This window comes from Canis lupus, chromosome X (assembly GCF_048164855.1).
Source record: "Canis lupus baileyi chromosome X, mCanLup2.hap1, whole genome shotgun sequence".
Classification (NCBI taxonomy): domain Eukaryota; kingdom Metazoa; phylum Chordata; class Mammalia; order Carnivora; family Canidae; genus Canis; species Canis lupus.
The window spans coordinates 80,494,361-80,518,382 of NC_132876.1; the positions used below are offsets into that span (position 1 = coordinate 80,494,361).

The window sequence follows — 24,022 nt, forward strand, 5'->3', positions numbered from 1 at the left end:
ATCTCATCTGGCAAGGAGGAGAAAGCAGCTCTCAGAAACAGGGTGCTGGTGAGGGTGCCACCTCCCCAGGCCTGTGGGCTTGTAACACTCCCCTCTTCCATCTTCCTTTCCCCTGGCTGGCCCCTCTCATGGGGTGGGCGGGATGGGGGCAAGGGGCTTCCCTGGAGCTGCACTCTGCATGGGACAGTTGAGAGCAGGGTGGGCGGGGAGGAAGAACACAGTGGGGTGGCCTCTGGAAGAGGGAGGAAGGAACACCCAGGGGAATGCTGACAGATTGACTCTCAGGCTGGTCACCTGAGAGGCAGCCCACCTGCTTACTCACAGGGCAAACGTGCCACCAAGGCAAGTCTCCCTCCTGGGGCCCCAACCCAAGATCCTCCAAGGCTAAATGTGTGCTCTGTCCACTGTAGCTGGCTGCCACCACCTTAGAGGGGCTCACAGTGTCATGGGAGCCACACTTCTATCTCTCACCACTCTCCAACAACAGCCACTCTCACCCATCCAGGCTGTGCTTAGTACTTCCCATCTCCCTTCACTGGGCCAGGACCCCACCCCTCGCGGCTTCCCTGTCCCCATGGTTCATCCTGGGCTTTTAAGGCCCCCACCACCCTCCCAGCCTCCTCCTCCTCTTTGTCATCATCACTGTCAGGCCCTGGGGCCCAGTGCTTGGGTGCAGGATCTCATTCCATCCTCCCTGGTACTCTGCAGGGGTGACTGTTCCCACGGCACACATGACAAAATGGACTCTGAGAAGGGGAGTGACTTGCCTGAGGCCTCTGACCTAGCTCTGCCACCACCTGGACGAGTGACCTTGGCTCAGCCTTTTCTCTCTCTGGCCTTCAGAGTTCCCACCTCTCACAGCACAGGATTGGGCTAGATGTACTCTTAGTGTGCCCCAGCTCTGAGGTCCTGTGGATCTGCTTTCCCCTGTCACATCATCTCTCTGAGCCTCAAGTGTTTCCTCACTGAGTAATAAGGGTAAAAGCATGTACCCAGCACTGCCTGGCCCAGCTCCCATGGGGGCTGGGAGCAGCTGGTATGACCTGTGCATGAAAGTGGGTAGGAAGTGGGTAAAGCAGTCGGAGAAGGACAGGTGCATGTGCCCCCTTCTCAATCTCCACATGTCTGAGATGGAGGTCCTCTGGAAAGCACCTGAGACTAACACTCCTCCCTGTCCCCCTGAGCCCTGTGACCTCAGGCAAGTCACTCCACCTCTCAGAGCCTAGTCTCCATTTTCTCATCTGCGCAGCCAGGGTTACTTACAGTGCTTGCCTCACCGTCTCCAAGATGGTACCGAGCAGTAGAGATTGGAAGGTATCGGAAATCTACTAGCACCAGAAACCTCAGCCTAAACTCAACCATCTTTTCCAGTGAGGAGACGGAAGGCCAGACAGAGGAAATTACTTGTCCGATGTCAAGTTGCCAAGTTCCCCGGGGTTCAATTTTGGATGACTCCATACTGCAAGTGTGCTTTATTTGGAAACTACCATCATAGAAATGATACAAATCTGCAGGACATCGTACACTTCCAACATGACTTTGAACGCTGCTCACACACCCTCACGGTTTCCCGAGGTGCCAGCACTTCAGCTTCCATGTCAGAAAAGGGCTCTCACACCTGAAGGTGACACAACAGTTCCTTGCCAGGCTTCCCGCCTTAGTCTGTGGCTCAACCAATGCAGGCAATTTTCTTTGGAAATAGTTGACGTATCTATGGGTTACAAAGCTCAAGAAATGAAAGCAGTGTACATACCAATCACCACATGAAGGAAGAAAATTACAGAGACTGTGGGGTTACAGTTTAGGAGGGTATGGAACAAAGCAGCTCCCCTACCCTGTCCATGGAAGTCTCGATTTGTACCTGGCCTTTGAAAAACATTAGGCAATTACAGCGTGGTGCTACCTCATGAGCCTCAGGGGAAGAGATATCAGAGACAAGGTCTAGGTGAACGTGGGCCTCCTGACATAGAGAGGGAAGAAATGGAAAGATGTAGTTCTACTACCACTAGCCCATCGCTATTAGCCAGGAATCTGAGATCCCTGAGAGCTGGAGAATCACGTGCCTTGTGGAAGAATAGCAGCTGCATGTGATGCTTTAGCCTGTTTCTGAAGCTGCCTATGAAACTTTGGGGTCCTAGCAACTGGAATGGAGACACAGTGGAGCACCTCTACAATCAGGCCACCATCTCAAATCTCCTCCTCTTGCTTTTTTTCCCCCTTGACCTGAAAAAAAGGGCACAAGGCACAGGGTCAGAATGCAGTGAGGGCAAGGGTAAGTTAAGAGAAAAAAAATCAATGCAGAAGGCCGTTTCCCAGGAGATGGAGTCCAACCATTGTAGTTTCAAATTCTTGTTCTGAAGCACACTTTGTTCATTCATCTGTGTGGTGGCAGGGGTGGGTGGGAGGGGAGGCTGGCCAGAGCCTTCTGCATGGTGCCCACGAGCACAACCTTTGAATGATGATAAGGCCCTGAATGTTTTCATTATCACAGGTCTCTGTTTTGCCTTTTAGCAACTTGAGGAACTCCAAATTGACCTAACAATGGGGTTCTCTTTATCAGCTTTATTGAGGTTTAATTTACAAACAAAATAATGCCCATTGAAGTGTCCAGTTCCATGGACACTGACAAATGCTTCCATCCATGTCACTCCCACTCCAATCAAGGAAGAGAACATTTTCACCACTTAATCGTGTTCCCTTGCACCCCTTCCCAGTGAATCCCTAGCATCCACATCCAGCCTTAGGCCACCAGTGACCTTCTTTCTATATCACCATAGATTAGAATTCTCTTTCCTAGTGTCTGTTATACACATAAACGTGCAGTATGTAATCTTTCGTGCCCGCCTTCTTTTGCTCTGCTTGAATGCTTTGGCTATTCATCCGTGCGGTGACACCATGAATCAGTAGATTAAATCAAAATGGTGGGGCACCTCGGCGGCTCAGTCGGTTAAGCGGTTAAGCGTTTGTCTTCAGCCCAGGTCATGATCTCAGGGTCTTGGAATGGAGCCTGGTTTGGGGCTCCCCATTTAGCGGGAAACCCACTTCTCCCTCTCCCTCTGCCCCTCCCCACGGCTCATCCTCTCTCTAGCTCTCTATCTCAAGCTAATAAATAAAAATTTTAAAAATCAATCAATCACTCAATCAAAATGGCCCCTATTCACAGACAACCTGATTGTCTGTGTTAAAGTCATACAGACATACAAAAATATCCTAGGACTAATAAGCTAATCAATCTAGAGTGCAGGATACAAGATTAAAACACAAAAATCGACCATATTTCTATACACTAGCGAAGAAGAGTTGGAAAATGAAATCTACCACTCAAAAAAGAAAGTCAATTCTTAGATGCGAATCTAACAAATGATGCAGGGTATTTATGTGCTAAAAACAGCAAAACACTGGGGAAAAAAAGAAATAAAGGAATATCCAAATAAATAGAAGAACATGCCATGGTCACAGATTAGAATATTCAACATGATAAAGAAGTCAATTCTGAAATTTATGTCTGGACTTACTATAATTTCAATCAATATCCTGGCAGCAGGATGTGTTGTAGATATAGACAAGCCTATCCTAAAGTTTATATGGAAAGAAAAAACAAACACACGAGCAAAAGGAATAGGCAAAACAAGTATGGGGGAAAAAAATAAATGTGGAGGAATCACATTACCTAAGTACAGAAGGTTTCAACAAATGTGTGGAAAAACCTGAATGTCCATCGAAAAGAAAAAGAATCTCACATCTTATAACTCAGGAAAAATAAATCTTAGATATAAATCAAGACTATAAAACTGCAAAACATTTAGAAGGAAACAACAAAATCTTTGACCTGCATTTGAGAAAGATGTTCTATGTAAAACACCACCCACTTTCCCGCCACCTTGTTTTTTATCTGCGAAAAACGCTGTTGAGTGTTTGAGCAGAAAAATCTCAGGCTGGGAGAATGGATTTACAATTACCTAAACAACAGAGAGCATATATCCAGGGTATATGAGGAGCTGTCAAAACTCAACAGCAAGAAAATAATGGAGAACATACTTGAACAGATACCTCAACCAAAAGGATATATAGGTGGCAATTGAGCACATGAATGGATGATCACACTCACTGGCTCTCAGGCAATGCAAATTAAAATGATGGTGAGAAACCAGTATTCCTATATTAAAATTGCTGAAATTGCCACAAAAAAAAAAAAAACAAGCAAGGAAACCACAAACACGTGACAATATCAAATGGTATTGAGGATGGGCAGCAACTGGATTCACCACATGTTACTGGAGGGAACGTAAGGCAACACAACCACTCTGAAAAACAATTTTATTGCTTTTTATGAAGTTAAACATATACTCAGCCATATGGCCCTAGCAATCGCACTCTCAAGTATTTCTCCCGGAGAAGTTTCAACTGGATTTCATACAAAAACCTGTAAATGAGTGTTTGTAGCAGCTCTGTTCCTAATCACTCAAAACTTGAAACAACCCAAGTATCCTGCCAACAAAGTGTATTCTTTCCATACAATTAAATACTATTCAATGGCCAAAAGGAATGAAGCATTGATATAGTCAACAACTTGGATAAAACTCAAAAGCATTCTGCTTAGTGGTAGAAGCCAGTCTCAGAAGGTCACATTTTAAATGATTCCATTTCTATGGCTCTCCTGCTGTGACAAAACTATCATAAAAGAGAGCAAGTCAGTGGTCCCATAGTGAGGTGTAGAGAGAGTATGTGACTACAAAGGGATAGCACCAGGGACTTCAGGGGGGCTATGGAAGCATTCTGAACACATATGGTTATGGTGGCTACAAGAATCCATACATGTGTTCAAATCCCTAGAACCAGATGTCCAAAAGAAGTCCATGTCACGATTTTTAAAATACAATTAAAGAAAGAATGACAAAATAGTTCTTTTCGACCAAAAAAATCATTAGAATTGAACAGCAGTGTACTCCACTATAGAAAATATTGACTACATTCTTTTAGGGTTAAAGAAAACCACCCCAAACGTCAACCCAGATAAACCTGAATGAATGAATAGCTATATAAATGGTAAATACAGCGAGGGTTAATTATTTTACCTTTCAAAACCTTTCTTTAAAAGTTAACTGAATGTTGGGAAGCCTGAGTGGCCCAGTCGGTGAAGCGTCCAGCTCTGGATTTTGGCTCAGGTCATTATCTCAGGCTCCTGAGACTGAGCCCTGCATCAGGCTACATGCTCAGCAGGGAGTCTGCTTGACATTCTCTCTCTCTCTCTCCTTCTCAGCCTTCCCCTTTTCCTGTGTGCCCGTGCTCGCTCTCTCTCTCTCTCTCTCTCTCTCTCCCTCTCTCAAATCAATAAATAAATCTTTTTTAAAAAGTTAACTCTGTTTACACCACCAATAACAATGCATTGTGGGGGACACAATGTATGTATAAATAAAGTCTATGGAAATAAAAGCAAACAGATGGGAGTGTAGAAATAAAAGCATACTTTGTACATGAAGAAAAATTTTATCATTAAAGGTAAAATGCCTAATTTTTTTATTGGAGTTCAATTTGCCAACATATAGCATAACACCCAGTGCTCATCCTATCAAGTGCCCCCCTCAGTGCCCGTCACCCAGTCACCCCCACCCCCCATCCACCTCCCTTTCCACCACCCCTTGTTCGTTTCCCGGAGTTAGGAGTCTCTCATGTTCTGTCTCCCTTTCTGATATTTCCCACTCATTTTTCTCCTCTCCCCTTTATTCCCTTTCACTATTTTTTATATTCCCCATATAATGTTTGTCCTTCTCCGATTGACTTATGAAATGCCTAATTTTAACTATGTATAATATAATCCCTACAGGAACCACTTGAATGAAAAACAAAAGGAGTAAGTATTAAACCAATATTGAAATATTGTAGATTGAAATTGGGATACAGAAGAATATTTCAAACTAAGAAAAGAGAATGAAAAATACTTCAGTAATACATAAGTTGGTGAGAGAATTGGGTTAAAGAAAGAATGAAAAGAAAAATAAAGGAAAGAAGGAAATAAAAGAAGGAAGGAAGCAAATAAGCAAGCTTGAAAAGAAGAAAGAAAAGAAGAAATAATGCTACTCAAAAAAGATGATGACTTTAAAGCCAATCATGTCTATAATTAAGCTAATTGTACATGTTCTAAACTTTCCCAGTGAAAGGCAGAGATTGCTAGGCAGGAGAGCTGCAAGACACAACATGCCATTGAATGGAAACTCACTTTGGTGTTTTTTCATTATAACAATTTTTTTTATTTAAAGACTTATATAAGAATACTTTATTCCTGTCTCTTATCAATGTTTCTCCCTTATATTTGCCCCTTTCCTCTCCTACTTGGCGAGATTTGGCTTTACCTTCAAGGATCATTTTGTAGTTTCTGTCTACTTGTAGTCTAGTGGTAGCCACCTGGCTAGGGTGAATGCCCACATGGACAGTTGTGCCATTTGCCTTCTCACACTGTACTCATTCAATGTAGATGACATATTTCTTCCTGTGAACCTGGACTACTTTGAAATTTTCTGGCCTTTGCAGTGTCCTGGCACAACCTGTACCTCATCATCCTTTCAGGTGGGCATAGATTAAAGGTTGTACTTCTGTCTCAGCTCTTTAGGAAGAGGGGAAGACATAACCTTCCTGCGAATGTGGGAAGGTGCACTGCAATGTCTTTCATGGTTTTGCTCTGGTCAGAAGTCACAGAGGGATTGAACATCACGTTGGTTGCTGGCGCTTCAGTGATGGCTGCAGAAGGGAAGTGTGAAACTCACTTTAAGATGGAGACAGAGATCGGTTAAATGTAAAAGCATTGAAAAAGAGATACCATGTGAACATAAATTGTAAGAAAACAAGTTATGATAATGGCTAAGTTAAATGTTTGGACCAGGAGTATTACCGATGATACACAGAGACATTTAATAATGATAAAAGCATCAATAATTCAGGAAAGCATAACAATCCTCAGGTACACTGGAAAACAGAACTTTAAATGGCATAAAGTGAAAAACTGATAGAACTGAAAAGACATATAGACCAATATATTTAATAGTTGGAAATTTCAGAACTTCTCTTAGATTTTGATATAGCAAATACATAGAAGGTCCAGAAGTATGAAGAAGACTTTAACAACACTACCAGCTAAATCAACTCAATTATAGAACATCCCACCCAGTAGAGTGGAATATGCGTTTTCTTTTTTTAATTTATTTTTTAATTTAATTTAATTTTTTTTGCATTTCCTTTTTAAAACAAGATTTTATTAATTTACTCACGAGACACACACACGCACACACACACAGAGAGAGAGAGAGAGAGTCAGAGACACAGGCAGAGGGAGAAGCAGGCTCCATGCAGGGAGCCTGACGTGGGACTCAATCCCGGGCTTCCAGGATCACACCCTGGGCTGAAAGCGGCGCTAAACCGCTGAGCCACCGGGGCTGCCCGACGCATTTTCTTGACAAGCAATGAAATGTGCAACAAGCACGAGTCTATCATGGGTTATAAAATAATGCTCCATCAATGAAGAAGGACTGAAATCCATGTAAAGGATGTTCTCTGGGCACAGTGGAGTTAAACAAGCAATCTATAGCAAGAAGATTTCAAGAGAATCCGCAAAACATTGAAATTAACCAACGGACTTCAAAATAACACAGGGCCAGAGACAGGCACTGGGGAAATTTGAAAGTCCTTTGAACTGAAGAGAATTGTATCACATCCTGTAGACTCTTGTATGATTCAGCTAAAGCACCACCTAGAGAGAAAATTGTAGCTTTATGTGTTTATATTAGGAAAGAAGAAAGGTTTAACATCAATAAAATACGAAGCTAAGATGCAACAAAAAGGTGTAAAAAATGAACTGAGAGGAAGTAGAAAGAAGGAAGCAAAAAGATATCAGAAGCTGACGTTCGGGCACCCTGGGTGGCTCAGCGGTTTGACGCCTGCCTTTGGCCCAGGGTCCGATCCTGGAGTCTCCGGATCGAATCCCGCATCAGGCTCCCGGCATGGAGCCTGCTTCTCCCTCTGCCTGTGTCTCTGCCTCTCTCTCTCTCTCTCTCTCTCATAAATAAACAAATCTTAAAAAAAAAAGAAGCTGACGTTCATGTGTGGAACTTAAGAAACAAAAAGATGAACATAAGGGAAAGGAAGGAAAATAAGATAAAAAACAGAGAGGTGGGTAAACCATAAGACACTCTCAACTCTAGAAAACAAACTGAGGGTTGTTGGAGGGGAGGTCGGTGTGGGGATGGGGTAACTGGATGATGGGCCTTAAGGAGGGCACGTAATGTGATGAGCACTGGGTGTTATACCCATCTCATGAATTATTTAACACTACATCTGAAATCGATGATGTACTAAAGGTTGACTAATTGAATTTATATTTAAAAATGCCTTTTCTGGAGAAAAAATGAGTGGGAAATATCAGAAAGGGAGACAGAACATGAAAGACTCCTAACTCTGGGAAACGAACTAGGGGTGGTGGAAGGGGAGGTGGGCGGGGGGTGGAGGTGACTGGGTGACGGGCACTGAGGGGGGCACTTGATGGGATGAGCATTGGGTGTTATTCTTTATGTTGGCAAATTGAATACCAATGAAAAAATAAATTTATAAAAAAATAAAAATAAAAAATAAAAAAGTTCTTACAAAAAAATTAAAATGCCTTTTCTGGTTTATATAAGTATCACATTGCAGCTATCATAAATTACCACATACTTCAGTGACTTGAAACAACACAGGTGTGTTATCTTAGGGCTCTGGAGGTCAGAAGTGTAAAATGGGTCTTACAAGGCCAAAATCAATGTGTCTACGGAGGAGTTATGTTCATCTGAGGACCCTAGGGGAGAATCCGTTCCTTGCCTTTTCTATGCTCTAGAGGCCATCTTAATAGATTACAAATCGATTAATCTGATTATGTTTGAAAGGACTTACATTTTGAGAGAAACCTCATTTTGCCATAAAGAATGTCTTCCATATATTGGGGTTTCAATTTACTAACATTTGTTAAAATTTTTCGTGTCTATGTTCTTGAGGGATATTGATCTGCAGTTATATTTCCTTGTAATGCCTCTGGTTTTGGCACAAGGACACTTCTAGCTTTCACAGGATGAACTGAGAAGTATTCCATCTTCATTTTTTCTGACAGAATTCTGTAAAAGTGGTGCTATTTCTTCCTGAAATAGTTTGTAGAACACACATCAGCGGGGCCAATGGTGCCTGGAGCTTCCTTTGTGAGAAGGTTTTTAGCCACAGATTCTATTTCTTTAAGGGATACAAGTATATTTAAGCATTCTGTATTTCCTTGTATGGACTTTGATAGATTGCATCTTTGAGAGAATTTGTCCATTTTATCTACGTTGGCAATTTTTCGGTAATGAAATTATTCATACTTTCCCTTATTGTTACTTTTGCGGTTCTGCACTCTAAAGTCATGTCCCCTCCACTATTCCTGATACAGGTCATTAGCGTCTTAACTAATTTTTCTTGATTAGTCTATATAGAGTTGTATTGATTGTATTAATTATTTGATTAAGCAGCTGTTGGGGTACACCTGGATGGCTCAGCGGTTGAGCATCTGTCTTCGGCTCAGGGCTTGATCCCGGGGTCTGGGGATCCAGTCCCACATCAGGCTCTCTGCAGGGAGCCTGCTTCTCCCTCTGCCTGTGTCTCTGCCTCTCTGTCTCATGAATACATAAATAAATCTTAAAAAAAATAAACAGCCATTGGTTTCGTTCCATTTTCCTCTGTGGTTTGTCTTCTATTTCATTGATATCCTTTTTCAAGAAAATGTTTTATTTAAATTTAGTTAACCTATAGTATATTATTAGGTTCAGGGGTAGCATTTAGTGACTCATCAGTTGCATATAACACCCAGTGCTCCTTACATCAAGTATCCTCCATACAGTGTATCAGAAAGGAACAAACTACCAACAACATACACAATGCTTGGGAATATCAGAAGCATTACATGGAAGACTGGAAACACTATTCTGCATGCTGTCTGTTTCGTTTGGCATATAATTCTTGAGAAGTTAAAACTCAAACGAGACAAGGGAGCTAGGTGGTTGCCCAGGGCTGGAGGTGGAGCAAGGAGAATGACTTGAAAGGCACAGGAGAGCCCGTTGGAGGACACTTGAAATGTTCTCTATCTTGATATTGGTGATAGTTACACACACGTTTCAATCTGTCAAAACCCATCAAACCGTACACTTACGGTTCATTGTCCACTGAGTTTATTGAACGTAATATATGTCTCAACAAAACAAAAAATAAACAGAACGGATATTGTACATATAAAAAATAAAAATATCTGAAAGCAAGAACTGTGTTGGGTATGTTTTTAACACTTGGTGAGGAGAGATTAGTGCACTCGACGATGGATCAGATAAAAATATCCGGAACAAAATGTAGAGAGAAAACACGTTGGAAAATACAGAATGGGTAGGAAGAGAATCAGCAGATGCAGAGGCGAACGGACATGTAACATATTTTAATTGGAGTTAAGTGAAGGGATGATAGAGAAAAGTGCCTAAGCAATATTTGAACTGATAAGGGCCTGGTGTTTCCAAACTGATGAATAACATCTTGCTCAAGACTCAAGGAAGACTAGAATCCCAAGCAAGATAATTCTAAAGGAAAGAGCTTTTAAACTTACATTGTCAAACCAAACCAAACCAAACCAAACCGAAAACAACAACAACAACAACAAAGAAAGGCAAACAAGAAGAACATCATGAAAGCAACCAGGGTAAATGGTTGCTTCAAAGCTGGACAAATGGGAGTGACAATTGACTTTCAAGGAAGTCCAGAAGTCTGTACAGTGATATATTCAAAGTACTGAAAGAATATAATGGCCCACTTAGGGTTATATAACCAGGAAAAATACCACCCAAGAAGAAAGGGAAATAAAGATACTTTCAGACAAACAAAACAATGAATGTTTCATATTCCTGTTTTATTACCCAGCGATCATGCCTCTTGGTAATTACCCAAGTGAGTCGAAACCATTTGTCCACTCTAAAACCTGCACACAAAAATTTATAGCAGCTTTATTCATGATTGCTAAAACTTGAATGAAATAATTACAGCATGGTGACTATAGCTCATAATAATGCATCGTATACTTGAAATTTGCCGAGAGAGTACATACCAAGTGTTCTCACCGCAAAAAAAAAAAAAAAAGTAGCTGCATTAATTGGTTTGATCATGGTAGTCGTTCCATTGTGTAGATCAAAACCTTACGTTGCCCCACCTAAATGTATACAATTATTACTTGTCAACCATACCTCGTTAGAGCTCGAACAAAAGATGACCTGTAATAGGTAAGTGGATAAACTGTGCTACATCCATGTAATGCAGTATTATTCAGCGATAGCGAGAAAAGAGTTACCGAGTTGCAGACACATTCAGGAACCTAAAAGCATGTTGCCACATGGAAAAAGACAACCTGGAAAGGCTACCGACTGTATGATTCCAGCAAGCACATATGCTATTCTGGAAAAGGCAAGACTGTGGAAACCCTAAAAAGATCAATGGTTGCCAGGCTTTGGGAGGAGTGAAGGAAGGAAGGAAGGATAAATGGAGCAAAAGAGAGCCGTAGGACAGTGAAAGTATTCTCTATGTTACAGTAATGATGGACTCGTCGTTACACACTTGTCAAAAGTACAACACAGAGAATTAACTGGGGTGTAAACTATAGACTTTAATAATCATGAATCAATATTGATTGGTTCATCAGTTGTAACAGATGGACCGCAGTAATACAAGATGTCAGTGATAGGGGAATCCAAGGGCAGGGTGCAGGTGGTGGGGAGGAGTATGCAGGAACTCTCTATACTTTCCAAACAATTCTGTATAAGCACAACACTGAGGCAAATGTTAAAATCTATTAATTTAAATTAGAAAGGGATGTTTCACCAGCACCACCACTCTTAAGGAAATACGTAAGTGTATTCTTTAAGCAGAAAGAGAACGACCCCTGATCAAACTTAAAGATGAGGAAGTAATGAAGCTGGTTTTAGAAAATGACACTAAAAAGGATAATGTCTTTTGAGGTTAAAACCACGTGTGGTTGCATTTGTCTGTCTACGAGCGATTAAATTGGCAGCAGGAACATTAAAGTAAGGAGAGAGTAAATGTGCGCTAAGTGTTCTAAGGTAGTTACTTTTTCTGTGATGACATGAAAAGGTCAATTTATATTAGACGCTGAGAAGTTAAAAATGCATGTAGTAGTCTCCAAATAACCGCTAAAAGAACAATTAAAAAGCAAATATCTATCAAGGTGATAGAGGTGGAAAATAGACGCATTTTTAAATTAATCCAAAAGAAGGCAAAAACTAAGAGATAAATGAGCATAAACAAGCAGGAGAAATAGAAGATACTAAGATGTTAGATTTAAACCTGAATGTGTCAATAATCACTATAGAGGTAAATACTCCAATTAGAAGACAAAGATTAATAGTCTGGATGCAGAGGAGGAGGAGGAGGAAAAAGAGGAGGATGAAGGACGGGTAAGGAGGAGAAGAAGACGGAAACCAACCTTATGGTGCTTACAAAAATGTACTTCAAGTATAGCTATACAAAAAATTCAACGTTACAAATTAGAAAAACATATACCTTAAAATATTAAGAAAGACAAGCTGGTGTAGCTTGATTTACATCAGAAACAATGGCCTTTTAGGCAAAGAAGCATTACAATAGGTAAAAATGGATGCCTAATAATCATAACAGGCATAACTCACCAGAGATATAAAAGTTATGAGCCTGTTTGCACTGAACAACAGTCTCATAATATAACACAAACCTTGGCAGAGCTGCGAGGACATATATGTGAATCCATAAGCATGATGGGAGGTTTTAAAACAATTTTCTCACTACCGACAGAATGTTCTGATAAAAAATTACAAAGATATAAAAGATTTGAAAAATACAATGAACACTCACACAGTGAGAACGGTGAAAATTAACAAGACAAATGTTGGAGAGGACGTGAAGAAAGGAGAACCCTCTTGCACTGTTGGTGGGAATGTGAACTGGTGCAGCCACTCTGGAAAACTGTGTGGAGGTTCCTCAAAGAGTTAAAAATAGAACTGCCCTACGATCCAGCAATTGCACTGCTGGGGATTTACCCCAAAGATACAGATGCGGTGAAAAGCTGAGACACGTGCAACCCAATGTTTATGGCAGCAGTGTCCACAATAGCCAAACTGTGGAAGGGGCCTCGGTGTCCATTGACAGTTGAATGGATAAAGAAGATGTGGTCAATATATACAATGGACTATTCCTCAGCCATTAGAAATGACAAATACCCACCATTTGCTTCGACGTGGATGGAACTGGAGGGTATTATGCTGAGTGAAGTAAGAAGTCAATCGGAGAAGGACAGTCATTATATGGTTTCACTCATACAGGGAATATAAAAAATGGTGAAAGGAATTATAGGGGAAAGGAGAGAAAATGAGTGGGAAAAATCAGAGAGGGTGACAGAACATAAGAGACTCCTAACCCTGGGAAACGAACAAGGGGTAGTGGAAAGGGAGGTGGGTGGGTGAGGGGATGGGGTGACTGGGTGATGGGCACTGAGGGGGGCACCTGAAGGGATGAGCACTGGGTGTTATACTATATGTTGGCAAATTGAACTCCAATAAAAAAAATACATAAAAAATATAATGAACAAACTTGGCAATATGCATGTATGTTTTTATTGTTTTTAAATTTTAATTCCAGTATAGTTGATATACAGTCTTTATTTGTTTCAGGTGTACAATATAGTGATTCCACATTTCTGTACATTACTCAGTGCTCACCATGATAATTGTACTCTCTAGTCCCCACCACCTATTTTGATCATCCCCTCATCAAACTCCACTCTGGTAACCATCAATCTGTTCTCTATAGTTAGGAGTCTGTTCCTTGGTTTCCCTCTCTCTCTCCCTCTCTCTCTCTCTCTCTCTCTCTCCCTCTTTTCCCTTTACTCCTTTGTTTCCGTTGCTCCTTTGCTGCTTCCATAATTAGGCAATTGTAAGTAATGCTGCAATAAATATAGGTTTATAACCCATAAAACTGTGGGTCAAATATCCCTTTGAATTTAGTGTTCTTGTATATTTTGTGTCACTACCTAGTAATCTGATTGCTGGATCATATGGTAGTTCTACTTTTAACTTTCTGAGCAACCCTTTACTGTCTTCTACAGCAACTGTAGCAGTTTGCATTTCCATCCAGTTACCCGTTCTCCACAACCTCGTCAACACCTGTTGTTTCTTGTGTTGGTGATTTTAGCCATTCTGAGAGGTGTGCGGTGTGATCTCATTGTACTTTTGATTGGCATTTCTCCGATGATCAGTGATGTAGAACATCTTTTCATGTATCTGTTGGCCATCTGGATGTCTTCTTTGGAGAAATATCTGTGCATGTCTTCTGCCCATTCTTAAGTTGGATTTTTAAATTTGCTTTTTTAAGGAATTTATTTATTTATTTATTTATTTATTTATTTATTTATTTATTTATGAGAGATACACAGAGAGAGAGAGAGGCAGAGACACAGGCAGAGGGAGAAGCAGGCTCCATGCAGGGAGCCCGACATGGGACTCGATCCCGGGTCTCCAGGATCACACCCTGGGCCGAAGGCGGCGCTAAACCGCTGAGCCACCAGGGCTGCCCTTAAATTTGGTTTTTAGGTATTGATTTGTACAAGTTCTTCATAGATCTTGGATATTAACCCAATATCTTTGGATATATCATTTGCAAATATTCTCTCCCATTCAATAGGTTGCCTTTTAGTTTTGTTGATTGCTTCCTTCGCTGTACAGAAGCATTTTTAAAAGTTTATTTATTCATGAGACAGAGAGAGAGAGAGAGAGAGAGAGAGGCAGAGACGTAGGCAGAGGGAGAAGCAGGCTCCATGCAAGGAGCCCGATGTGGGACCGATCCCGGGACTCCAGGATCACGCCCTGAGCTGAAGGCAGACGCTTAACCACTGAGCCACCCAGGTGTCCCTCTACAGAAGCTTTTTATTTTGATGTAGTCCCGACAGTATATTTTTGCTTTTCTTTCCCTTGTCTCGGGAGACGTATCTAGAAAAATGATGCTGTGATTGATGTTACAGAAATTACTACGTGTGCTCCCTTGTAGCATTTTTATGGTTTCAGGTCTCTCATTTAGATCTTTAAATCCATTTTGAGTTTCTTTTTGTGTATGGTGTAAGATAGCAGTCCCGTTCCATTCATTTGCATGTAGCTATCCAATTTTCCCAACAGTCTTTGTTGAAGAGACTGTCTTTTCCCCCGTTGTATACTCTCACCCTTTTTGTCATACCTTAATTGACCATATAGCTGTGCATTAATTTCTGCACTCTCTATTGTGTTCCACTGACTATGTGTCTAGTTTTGGGGCAGTACCATACTGCTTTTGATTACTACTGCTCTGTAATAGAACTTGAATTCTAGAACTGTGATACTGCCAGTTTAGTTTTTCTTTCTCAAGATTGCTTTAGCTCCCTGTGGTCCTTTGTGGTTCCATATAAATTTTTAGGATTTTTTTTTTGTTCCAGTTCTGTGAAAAGAGCTGTAGTTGTTTTGATGGGGATTGCATTAGATCCGTAGATTGCTTTGGGTTGCATAGACATTTTAATAATATTTGTTCTTCCAATCTGTGAGGATGGAATGTTTTTCCATTTCTTTGTGTCCTCTTCACGTTCTTTCATCAATGTTTTGTAGTTTTCAGAGTACAGGTCTTTCACCTTTTTGGTTAAGTTTATTCCTGGGTATTTTGTTCTTCTTGGCGCAATTGTAAATGGGATGGTTTTCTCAACTTCTCTTTCTGCTGCTTCATTATTAGTGTATAGAAAGGCAACAGAGGGACGCCTGGGTGGCTCACTGGTTAAGAGTCTGACTTCGGCTCAGGGCGTGATCTCGGGGTCCTGGGTTCAAGTCCTGCATCGGGCTCCCCACAGGGAACCTGCTTCTCCCTCTGCCTATGTCTCTGCCTCTCTCTCTCTCTCTCTGTCTTTCATGAATAAATAAATACAATCTTAAAGAAAAGAAATGCAACAGATTTCTGTACATTCATCTTGTACCCTGTGACTTTACTGAATTTGTTTATTAGTTCTATTTGTTTCTTGGTGGAGTCTTTTGTTTTTTTTTTTTGTTTGTTTGTTTGTTTGTTTTTCACTGAATGAATGATTTATTGAATGAGCACTCTTTCAATTAGTTAACATTTGTTTTTTTTTTTAAAGTTAATTTATTTTTTATTGGTGTTCAATTTACTAACATACAGAATAACCCCCAGTGCCCGTCACCCATTCACTCATTTGCCATAAATTATATCATGTCATCCATCTACAAATGTGAAAGTTTTAGTTCTTCCTTTCAGATTTGGATGACTTTTATTCCTTTTTGTTGTCTGATTGCTGTGGCTAGGACTTCCAGTACTGTGTTGAATAAAACTGATGAGAGTGGACATCCTTGTCTTGTTCCTGACGTGAAGGGAAAGGCTTTCAGTATTTCTCCATTGAGTATTGAATATTGATGTTGACTGTGGGTTTTTCATATAAGCCCTTTATTGTGTTGAGGTATGTTCCTTCTGCACCTACTTTGTTGAGGGTATTTATCATGAATGGATGTTGCACTTTGTCAAGTGTTTTTTTCTGCATCTATTGAAAGGATCATATGGTTTTAAACTTTCTCTTATTAGTTTGATGTATCGTGTTGAATGATTTGCAAATGGTGGACCGTTTTTGCATCCTGAGAATATATCCCACTTGATTGTGGTGAATGATTTTCTTATTGTATTGTTAGGTTTGGTTTGCTAGTATTTTGTTAAGGATTTTTGCATCTATGTTAATCAGAGGTATTCATTCTCTTTTGTTGTCGTGTCTTTGTTTGGCTTTGGTATCAGGGTAATGTAATGCTGGTCTCATTGAACGAATGCATTTATATTGGTGCACTCGACAACTGCAGGATACATGGGCTTTTAAGTGATATTTATATTTATCAAAACTGACTACACGTTGACCATGATGCGCATCTTAGCAAATTTTGAGACAATGAAATAATAAGGAGTAGTGTCTCTGACTACCATGCCATTAGGCTTTAAGTTAATAACCAGTGATAGCTAGAAAATCACCCATGTGCTTTTTATTAAGAAATATCCTTCCTTAGAGGATATTTAACTCAGAGCTCAAAGAAGAAAGTGTTAATGAAATTTTAGGAAAAGATGGCATCCCGCAAGGAAGGCACCGGCTCTGCTGCCCCTTCTTCCAGCTCCACCACCGGCCAGGTGGGGAAAGGCAAAGGCAAAGGCGGGTCCAGAGATTCTGCCGTGAAACAAGGGCAGATAGATGGCTTGGTGGTATTAAAAATAATCGAACATTATCAAGAAGAGGGACAAGCAACCGAAGTGGTTCAAGAAGTGCTTTTGGGCTTGGTTGTAGAAGATTGACTTGAAATTACCAACTGCTTCCCTTTCCCCCAGCACACAGAAGATGATGCTGATTTTGATGAAGTCCAGTATCAGGTGGAAATGATGTGCAGCCTTTGCCATGTCAACATCAATCACCTCCACGTGGGCTGGTACCAGTCCACATACTATGGTTTGTTCGTCACCTGAGCACTCCTGGATTCTCAGTTCAGTTACCAGCATGCCATTGAAGAATCTGTCGTTCTCATTTACAATCCCATAAAAGCTGCCCAAGGGTCTCTCTCGCTGAAAGCATACAGACTGACTCCTAAACTAATGGAAGTTTGTGAAGAGAAGGATTTTTCTCCTGAAGCATTGAAAAAGGGAAATATCACCTTTGAGCACACGTTTGAAGAAGTGCCGATTGGAATTAAAAATTCACATCTGATCAACGTCCTATTGTGGGAGCTTGAGAAGAAGTCAGCTGTAGCAGATAAACATGAATTGCTCAGTCTTGCTAGCAGCAATCATTTGGGGAAGAATCTACAGTTGCTGATGGACAGAGTGGATGAAATGAGCCAAGATATAGTTAAATATAACACATACATGAGGAACACGAGTAAACAACAGCAGCAGAAACGTCAGTATCAGCAGCCTCGCCGGCAGGAGAATATGCAGCACCAGAGTCAAAGAGAAGCCCCACTGCCTGAGGAGGATCTGTCCAAACTTTTCAAACCACCCCAGCCTCCTGCCAGGATGGATTCTCTACTCATTGCAGGCCAGATTAACACTTACTGCCAGAACATCAAGGAGTTCACTGCCCAAAACTTAGGCAAACTCTTCATGGCCCAGGCTCTTCAGGAATACAACAACTGAGAAAAGGAAGTTCCCAGAAAAGGAGTTAACGTGGACTCTTGAGATCACATTGGGGCGACCCTTGGAAGAAATACATTTGCGTATTGAAAAGTCTTTCTAGCTAACAATAAGATAAAAATAAAACAAAAAATTTAAATACATATATTTTAACTGTGTATTATGAAAATTTGTAGGATACTGATTTAATGTATATACTCCAAAAAGAAAGGCATAAAAAAATAAATATAACCTGCATGTCTATTTCAGTAATTTAATAGAATGGCAGACTAAAGTCAAAGAAAGCAGGTGAAATGAAATAAGGATAAGAGCATTAATACATTAAAGATAAAACAAAATAGCCAAGGTTGGTTCTTCAGAAGGACAGCACAATTGACCATCACCTTTGTGGGCCTGAAGGTAAAAGAGAGAAGTTATCTAAAAAACAATGTCTGGAACAAATGAAGAGACATAGCTACGGACAATAAGGATATTACAAGATCATTAGTCAAAATCATGAGCAGCTGTATGTAAATAAATCTGAAGGTTTAGATACAATGTGCAAACTTCAAGAAAACACAAATGACACAAAAACAACAAACCATCCTCTGAATGCTTCTAAATACTAAATACGTGGAATCTGAAGAAAACAGCAACAAACAATTTCCATATTCTGATGACCCCACCAATTAAATCTACAAAACTTTTAGGAAGAAATAATGGCAATCTTGCATACCAGCCAGAAAATGGGAAAAAAGAGGAATCACCTCTCATTTCATTCTATGAGGCCTAAACATTATAAGAACATTATAAGAAATGAAATGCACAGGCCAATCCTTCACAAAAGCATAGAAGGAAAAATCACGAATAAAACACTAACAAAACAAATCCCGTTATATGTTTTAAAAGGCTAATATATCAGAAGAAAGTCAAGACAGTTCTACAAATGGAGTGGTTGAGCACTTGAAAAATAGATGTATTTCACAGAATTAATATATTAAGAAAAATTCGTTACATTCCCTGCAGATGCAGAAGAAAATATGTCATGAATTTGAGTTTTAAAAACTAAACACCCAACAATGTGGAGAAAGCGAACCCTTGTGCACTGTTGGTGGGAATGTAAACTGGTACAGGAACTTTGGAAAATAGTATGGAAGTTCCTCAAAAAGTTAAAAATAGAACTGCCCTAGGATCTAGCAGTTCCGATTCTGAGTTTATATCTGAAGAAAGTAAAAGCACTATCTCTAAGAGATATCTGCACCCCGGTGTTTATTCCAGCATTATGCACAATAGCCAAAACTTGAAAATAACCTAGGTGTCTATCAACAGATGAATGGATAAAAAAGGTTTTATAGTGGGGCATTATTCAGTCATAAACACGAGGAAAATCCTGCCACCTGTGACAACATGGAAGGCCCTTGAGGGCATTCTGCTAAGTGAAATAAGTCAAACAGGCAAAGACAAATACTGTATGATCTCACTTATATGTGGAATCTAAAACAACGCCATCATAGAAACAGACAGTAGAAGGTGCTTGCCAAGGGCTAGGGGGTGGGGGATGTGGGGAGATGTTGGTCAAGGGAGGCAGACTCTCAGTTATAAGATGAAAAAGTTCTGGAGTACTAATGTTCAGCATGGTGATTATAGTTAACAATAGTGTTACATGTATTTGAAAGTCGCTAAAAACCAATATCTTAAATATTCTCACCAAACTATTATAATTATGTACTGTGAAGGAGTTATTAACTGACTTTATTGTAGTGATCATTTCACATATATGTGAGTGTGTGTGTATCCAATCATCATGCTGTTTAAATTTACAAATGTTATATGCCAAATATATATACCAATAATGTTGGAAATATTTTAAAAAGTAAAAATACATTTATGATAAAACCTCTAAGCAAACTAGCAATAAAAGAGAACTCTCTTAAACCAATCAGGAAAAAAAACAACAGAAAAAAAAACCAAACCAATCAGAATATTTTGAAAAGCCTACAAAAACAGGAGCAGCTGGGTGGCTCAGTTTAGCTTAGTTTAGCTTCTGACTCTTGGTTTTGGCTCAGGTCATGATCTCACAGGTTGTGAGATCAAGCCTGGCCTTGGGCTCCCTGTTCAGAGGGGAGTCTGCCTGAAGTTTCTCTCCCTCTGTCCCTCCCCCCACTCATAAGTGCTCTCTCTCTCTCTCTCTCTAATAAATAAGTCTTTTTTAAAAAAAAACTTGAAAATATAAAAGCCTACCAAAACCATTGCACTTAATCATGAAATATTGAAAGTCATCCCTCTGAGACCATGAAGAAGACCAGGTTATCCCTGGTATACCATAAGGAAAGAAAAAGTAATAAAAATGATCCAGGCAGTACAGCCCTAAATGCATACACATGTGAATCAAAGGACATGCATATGAATGTTGTCCACAGTAATATTTTTAATACTCCAGGACTGGAAACTACTGAAATGTCCATCAGAAACAGATTGTACAAAAAATCGTGGTATATTTACACACGTTGAAATATTATTCAGCAATGAATATCCAGGAACTCAGTTAACAAACTACAAAAGAATGAAGAGTAGTAAGTGAAAAATATAATGTTGCCAAAAGAAAGCTAGATTACAAGAATATGTACTATAATGATTGTATTTATCACTTGCAATGAAGTTCACAAATAGGCAAAATTCCAATGTTAAAAGTCGAAATACTGGTTAGACTTGCTGAGGTGGCACATAGCAATGACTAGGTAGAGGCATAAGGCTGATTTTTGGTTGCTGGCAATGCCAGATCTCTTGACCTGGATTGTAGCTACTCAGATATTTGTGATATAATAATTTACTGAGTGGTACATTTATGATTCATGCAATTCCGTTTTGGTGTTGTATTCCACTGAAAAGTTAGAGAAACATATTCTAATAAGGAGAGTCCCAGGAGTGTACATAAAGAATCGATTCTTTGGTGATTTGTATATTCTCTGACCACCATGCCATTAAACTGTAAATTAATAACCCAAATCATTAGAAAAATCCCTCATATGTTTGTAAAGAAAGAAATATCTTCCTGAATACCCAGCGCTCTAAGAAGAAATCACGTTGAAATTTGAAACTATTTTGAACTGACTAGTATGAAAACTCGAGAGTCTTGTGCCTGCTATAATTATTGAATCTCTCCTCCTGTGATGGTTCGATTTCTCAGGGAAGGATCTCCTGCATCTATGGGAAAAGGCAAGATGCCAGCAGTTTGTACAAGTTGGGAATGAAGCTAGGAATTAAACTGTTATGTAGCTTTTTTACTTAAATCCCTATATTGGGTTTGGAGGCCTGCCTTCACCTGAGGCTGAGATCTTAAAGTCCATTAATCATCCATTTATCCCCTTCAGAGAGTAAGTGTTTCCTCAAGCTCCCAAGGGTTTGGGGAAAGCAATTTTCCCCGCCAGAGGTTGCCGAGAGGGGTTCTGGGTGTCTATCTGTGTCTTATCTATACTTTAGAGCCATCATGTAATTTACAACCCCTACCATTACCCCTAAAGTGCAGGGGAACATGCCACTGCCAATCTCACAAACTACTGAAGGTCTGGTGAGGAGGATTAAAGACCATTGCTTTGGACTTTTCGTCACTGGTGGGTTAGGATTAAATGCTCTTGAGTCAGTTAAGTCAGACATCACTCATCTGTCTGCTTTCCACCTTCTCATACTTTATAATTATTGTCTCCTCACCCATCCTGTTTGTCCTTGTGGGGTTAGGTGTCTAACGAAGAGGATATAGCCAGGAGTACCGAAGGAAGAATCAACAGAAGAACAAAGAATGAGAAGGAGAATGGATGAAGGACATGAACAGAGGTGCCTGGAGGCACTTGGAAACAGGAGCAAGCGTCCAGTGACACGATAAAACAGCTCCTCACCCTGTTTCGGTGCATGTGTTAGATCCCAAGGAGTGGGCATGCAGTTGGACTTCATGTTCACACCTTGGGTAGTAGAGGGCAGGATCGCTAGGTCTTGTCATGAGAGTTCCATCCCGCTGCAAACGATGGAAGAGGATAGTTGTCCTCAACATTAAGGGGAAGACAGTTACCTAAAGAGGCAATAAGAAAACACTGGAGGGCAGAACACCAAATGCCAGTGACATTCCCTCCACTGAACCCACCATGGAAATTAGTTCCCCTATTGTTCATAGTCATAGCTCCTTGTCATTTAATTACATATCACTTATCATAATTTGCAATGTAACAATGATGCCTTTGTGATTCATTTTATGACGCACTGCCCTACCAGGCTGAAAGCTCAATATGCATGGCCATATTAGCCGATCATAATTGGATGAATTAATTCTTAGTCACTCCATAAGCAGCTGGGTAGGGGCAGGGGAGAGTGGGTGCGAGGAAGAACAGAGAGAAGGAGGAGGGAAAGAGAGGACAGAACAAAGGGGGACCAAAATGAAAAACTAAGGAGGGAGAGACTGAGATGAGGGATAGAGGAAGATGCAATGAGGAGAAACCGAAAAACAATGCAGGGAGGAGTGAGAAAAGGAAGAGGATAATGAATTCTGTGGGCCTGCAGTATGCTGCAGAGAAATGTGCATTTCCTTGTGTGTGTGTGTGTGTGTGTGTGTGTGTGTGTGTGTGTGTGCGTGCATGCACCTGCGTGTTTTCTGTGTAATAATAATTACAGGGCTGGGCTCAACCTACCTGTAGAAATTGTGAATTCTTTCAAATATGAGTGCGTTGCTCAAATCTCTTCCCCTGAGGGCCTTTATGTCAGGACCACCTCTGCTTTTCTCCCACAGTCCAATGCATCACTCAGCTTCCGTTCCCATGGTAACCAAGCTATCTGTTTCCTGTCACGTCTAGGGACTAAGAATGAGACAAAGAGAAAGGCAGAGAAATGTGTCTTCCACTGAGGTACACAAGCCCCTATTCAGGGATTTAAAAGCACAGTCTAAAAAAATTAAAATTAAAAAAAACAATAAAAGCACAGTCTATTTAGTTCCATCTTGCCCTGTGCCCATGCCTGGTGGAGGAGGACAGAAATTGTAGAGAGGTCCAATATGAACCCAGAATTTCTACCTCTCCATAATGTACCCACATGGTTGGAAGACCTGGACTCCCTTGCCCCTTAGCCACCTTCTCACCAATAATTTGTTGTACCCCCAAACCATGCCCATGAAACCCAGGATTCCTGCCCCATAACCTGCTCCTCCTCGTCCTACCCTGTAGCCTCTATCACATTATGGGTGGTGGGGGTTCCAGTAGCCCCATTTTCTGACATGAGCCTCAGTTCTGGCCAGATTTCAAAAGTACTGCTTCCAGAAAAGGTCTTTGATCCACAGTGACTCCACGAGTCACTCAGGACAGACAACTTCCTCCTCTCCTCTTTAGCCTGGGAGACCTCTACCCAGACCATGAGACCAGTTATTAAAACTCCTACTTCCTGCTCCACCTCCCCTGTTCCACTAAGGGCCTTGGAGAGACTCAGAGGAGGGAGGTCTCTGCCAGGCTCCCAATTTTGGAATACAGCAAAAGTACTGAAGCGCCCCTTCCCTCTCCCCTTATCCAGTGTAGCCAACTTCTTCCTTTGCATTTTCTCCCCATTTCTGAGGCTGGGCAAGCATGGTGCCAGGCAGGACATGAGGCTTCCCGGTGCACCAATTTGTGAGGAGAGACAGCACCAAATGTGAGGGCATGTCCCATCTGCCCCTCCCTTCTCTCCCAGTTTTGTAGATATCTCTGGAAGTCCATTTGTCCAGCCTCACTCTCTTTTCCTGGGTTGCAGCTGGGCACCATTTCCCATGTACTGGAATCCC

At 40.8% G+C, this 24,022-nt stretch overlaps 1 long non-coding RNA gene and 2 pseudogenes across 1 annotated transcript; 1 reads left to right on the forward strand and 2 right to left on the reverse strand.

Annotated features, from left to right (window-relative positions):
• Positions 1 to 1,457: 1,457 nt before the first annotated feature.
• LOC140627286 (uncharacterized) lies at positions 1,458 to 23,782 on the reverse strand. The gene is made up of 3 exons (XR_012026122.1): positions 22,908 to 23,782; positions 22,125 to 22,294; positions 1,458 to 2,223 (listed from the first exon to the last, which is right to left on the reverse strand). It is a non-coding gene; the product is annotated as an uncharacterized lncRNA (long non-coding RNA).
• Positions 6,214 to 6,706, reverse strand: LOC140627828 (large ribosomal subunit protein uL24 pseudogene; annotated as a pseudogene).
• On the forward strand, positions 17,197 to 18,367 carry LOC140627285 (eukaryotic translation initiation factor 3 subunit H pseudogene; annotated as a pseudogene).
• Positions 23,783 to 24,022: the final 240 nt, after the last annotated feature.